This window comes from Physcomitrium patens, chromosome 2 (assembly GCF_059467195.1).
Source record: "Physcomitrium patens ecotype Gransden chromosome 2, ASM5946719v1, whole genome shotgun sequence".
Lineage (NCBI taxonomy): Eukaryota > Viridiplantae > Streptophyta > Bryopsida > Funariales > Funariaceae > Physcomitrium > Physcomitrium patens.
In genome coordinates, this window is record NC_143411.1 from 1017501 (window position 1) to 1022731 (window position 5231).

A 5231-nucleotide genomic window follows, 5' to 3' on the forward strand; every position below is an offset into this window, starting at 1 on the left:
CTCACTCAATATATGTGATATATTACATCTAAATAATGAAAGGAAAAGGAATAAGATATTCAGTCAATCTCAGGGCCAGTAACTTTAGTTTCTGAAGGATTGGGCACAATAGCCGGATTAGAAAAGGTACACAACTGTGATTATTCATTCATTTATTTATTTTCTTTCTTTATTCATGAATGGATTCTGGACAATTTTAACAAATGTTTTATATGCTTTTGTTTGTGCCCTACTTTTAAGATTGGAATGTAGGGTTGAGAGGAGTAGAGGCCAAAGGGGCCTTGATAAGAGTTAGGGAAGGGTCATGGCAAAGGATTAGGGGAAAGCAATTAGGTAGCATTGAGAAGGACGAAAACATGATATTATAATAAATTGCATAAATGGCAGATATCAATCCCAAAACCAACTCACTGCCACAACAATCCAATGCCACTCACACCAGCCCTTCTAATTGTTCTACCTTATATAATTTATATTAATCTTTATTATGCTTCACCCACTACTTGCCCACTGACAGCAGGCAGATCAAAACCAAGACTAATACTACTGATTGATGAAACCCATGTTTGAATATGAATATATATATATATATATATATACTTTTAAAAACTTCATTACAGGGGGATCATTTCAAGATATTTGATCAAAACAGAAGTGAGGAATCCCAACCAAACTTGACTCAACAGTGGATCCTAAGTATTTATGTTACAACCTCTTCTCAATGGAGACCAATTCTAAAAGTGTTGTGGTTGTAGGTAAGCCATTTGATTTTCCTACCATGCCTTGTGCATATGATCTTATTATTATCCCAAGTAATGTCAAACAATTTGTATCCACTCTCTGGTGCTTCTTCTTTGGTGCTAATTAATACCTTTGTCCTTGCAATTTGTAGTCTTGCTATATCCTATTAATTGTCTTGTTAAGATGTCATTCATTGTTATTGAAAATTTGGTCATTCCATTTTAGCCATAGTTTCCAAAATGTAGCACTTTGGAGAAGGAACCAAACTGTATCAAAATTACATGCATTGAATTTAGCTAGTGTGTTGTGGATGATCTTAAAGCACAAGCCTCACATATGCATTGTTCTTGGGCAAATCTAGAATTGGTGAAGGATGGATTTGCTAGTTCTTGGAAAAAACAAGCATGGTAATTCATTACTAGAAATGATTCTATTATGCCACATGTTTATTAAAATGGCTTTATGCCATGTACTCCATATAAATGCCTCAATCTTTTTTGATTGATGGGGATGCCACACGTTTTTTTGATTTACCAATATGTAATTTTGGAATTTATCTTTTCATTTAATTATATAAAGAGATTGAATTATTCAATTTTTTTATTCAAGATCTAATTGCGTATGCAATGAATTAAAGGAATGGTGCATTTCTTGCCTATTCATATTGTTCAAGATCAAAGTTGAGTTTTATAAGAAGTTCATAGAAATACTAGGTCAAAGTTTTTTTGGACTTGCATTCCTCCATTATTATTTAATTTTTTTCTATTAAACAAACTAACATATTATTAGTTGTAACATCAATTGAGCTTATCTCAATAGCATGTAGAGAATATTAGGTCCACAAGGTGAGATTAGAGGTGGGATGTGGTAAATAATTCAAAAGCCTGACACAAAATTTATTGATATTGAACTTGGAATTTAAGATATTGTGTTCATATCTAGAATAGTGAAAAAATCTTTGAGTAGCTTAGGTGATTAGAATTGGATATTGCAAGGAGTCTAATAAGTATAATCCAAGTCAATCTCTTCTATTCGTAGGAAGTAGGTTGTTTTACAAGAATAATCCAAATTCACTTTCGATGGCAATTATCATAATATTAAAGTTGGACTCTTCTTCTTCTTGCATTTGAAATTAAATTTATGACTCTTTCCATTTAAATTAGTAATTGTGCTCTTCTTTTTTAAAGTCTCAAATGTATCTATACCTTTATTTATATAATATAGTTACTGAAGCTATTATAAATATTAGGTGGATTGATGTTATAAACTTTGTACTTGTCAATCATTCTTCATTTTAGTATATATTTGTGGCTTCTTCTATTTGATTACTTTTTCTAACTTCTTTTAGACCCTTCTTGATTTAGGCCGAAATGGTAGATCTAGTTGAGCTAGAATTCTTTGAACATTATCCAATTCAAATCAAGGCCCCATCTTTCACCTTTGTTTGATGAATATATAACTAATTTGTATTGTAAGAAGGCTATTGCGTTAGTTTGCCTAAATTTGAATAATACATGATGTACTTATTTAAGATGTATTCTACAACATCTTCAAGGTTGATGAAACTAAGTCGTCTATTTTTTTATTTTTTTATTTATAATATAGGTTGACCATACCTCTCATGTATTAATGTAATTTTCTTATTCAATCTAGAGATAATTCTAAAAAAGTACTTATGAATTATTTAATAATTTTTTTTGAGCTTGTTCAAACTTCTATATAATAATAAATATTGATATTATTATTTAATTTATTATAAGCTTATGTTTGATTAGAAATAATTTTTTTGAAATCCACAAAGTGAATTTTTTCTAGGCCTTTTCTTTTGAAAAGCTATATTGATAGAGAGCCTAAATAAAATATCTGGTAATTTAATTAGATGCTTATCTAATATTTAGACTCAATTTTATGCAATTGTCTATATAGGTTGAAGATTATGCTTATTTATCATATATAAATCAGATTTTGCCAAATTTATTACTAGTTCCAAGGCTAAGGAAAAAATTTCAAGTATTTCAATAATTATTTTTACATCCTTTTCTTTAACACAGATTGAGAATAACATATCTTTTGTGTATTGTAGTGTAAGTTGTTGAGATGCAATCCTTAAGAAGTTAATACTATGGATTTGGTCGTTCACTTGTTCACCATAAATTTGGACATTTAGGGTCTGATAAATAAAAATGAAGAGGTAGATATAATTGAACACCCTTATTGGACTTTACATCTCATGGAGAATAGTTTTGTAGATGTACTATTGATGTTTATTGTTGCTTCTACATTTGTGAAGGTTAATGTTATTATTTTTGTGAATGTCTTGAAAAAGTCTATTTTCTACATTATATTAATTAAAAATTTCTAATATATGCTATCATATGCCTTAGAAAAAATGAAGCTTTAAAAAGATATAATTTTTATTAGATTTCATTGCATATATCAAGGTTTAATCGATGAAGAGGATATTATCCAAAATTGACTTGATTTTTAAAAATGTGAGGTTCATAACCTTTGTCTTAAGAAGTATTAACTTTTAATACAATTATAGAATGTCAACAAGTTAGATGAATTCAATTCTAATTATCTTTTTAGTTGCCAATTTAGCTAATATCTTAAGAATTAGAATTAAACATCATCTTTGTCCTCTCTTGGTGTTATATTATTATTTAAATCTATGATTGAAGGTGGTAGATATTATGAGATCTCAATATTTAATTATGATATATTAGCCCATCTTGGTTTTTATTTATTTGAATTTTCTATGATAAATTTTTAGATTTATAATTTAGATGGATGTAAAATATAGAATTAAGGGGTATATTTTTATAGATTATTAATAATTCTAGGCCCATCTCAAGAATCAATGGTGTATTTTGGGATGTTGGATTGCAAACATATATGGTGAAGTTCATTCAAAGGTCCATTCTTGAATTTGGTACTGATATTGGTAGCTCTGTAGATAGGAAGTATGTGTTGGCAAAAAGATTGAATATATGTGTAGTGAAAGCTATGTTTTTGTATATAAAATCTTTTGCATATAGGCTTAGAGAAGAAATAATATAATAATTGATTGGATTGTTTAAATTAGAGTTAAGGTTATTTTTTTGGTTATTGATATAATTGTGTCACATACATATATTTATTATAATTATTATTTAAGTAACATAAATAAGTAGAAGTAAGTAAAAATAAATTTATTTCATAATATCTTCTAAAAAAGATTCTTAAAAGCTTCATAGATGCTACTTTGACTTTATATGTAATTGTAATTGATTAATAGGTTAGAAACTTCGTAAAAAAATTAATTATATGCTATACATACTCATAGCTTGTGAAAAAAGTTAATTATGTGGTGCCCATATAAAAAACTTGTCTTGCAAGTTAAGATACGTGTCATATAAAATCAACACGTTTTAGAAGTCTTATAGAATATCACTATATAGCTCCTAGGTAGATAATATATATAGAGGTAAGAGTGACGCCTTCTTCACTCTTATTAATTCTTTTCTTGCTTCTAGTCTATTTTTTAGAAATTTCTAGTTTTATTATCTTTTAATAATAGTAATTCTATTTTTTTTTTTAATATATATATATATATATATATTTTTTTTATACTTCTTTGAAAAAGTCTCACTTATTTATTTGCTTTCATTGAGTTCTTATCCTTGACAAATTGACAAGAGTATACTTATAATAACAAAGCTTTGTCTTTTTTTGATTAAGAGTAGATTACTTCTTTCTCTTGATAAGACATAATCTTATTAGAAGTTGTGCATTACCTTCTTCTAAATTGATATTATATTTAGTATTTTCTTTATTCTCAAATTCTTTCTTTTACTTGTCTTAAAAAATATTAGAATTTTTTTTTAAAAGTATTATTATGGAAAGACTTATCAAAATGAAGAGTGTAGTAGCACAAATGCAAAAAGAACTAAAGAAATTAATGCTTACAATACATCAAGTCAATTTACAACCATAAAAAAAATAAGAATGATAGAAAGTAGAGATATAGAAATGATTGGAGTTGTTTCAACATCTATACCAAATCATCTCCCTTTTTTTATAATAAAATATCATTTAAGAGCTAAAAAACTAAAAATTACTTAATTTGAGAAGTTTGATGATATAAGATCAAAGTTTCAAGGATTCATCAATCAAGTAAAATTGGTAATTGAACTTCAATCCTAAAGCTATTTAACTCCAAAATCACAAGTCAAGTTTATTAAAATATTATTTTTTGGTTCTATGTTATTATAGTTTTTATCTTTTTTTGAATGACATGACCTAATATTAGACAATTTGAAAGCTTTCTTGGTAGAATTTTGATCTATATATAAAAAATATAATTTAGTTTATGTTGCAATAAATAAGATCTATATTTTATGATAAAAAAATCAATCTATAACCTTGTATGCTTTATAATTTAGATAATTTGTAATTGATATTAAGTGCGATGATGTTGTACTAATTAATCAATTTTTTATGGATTACAA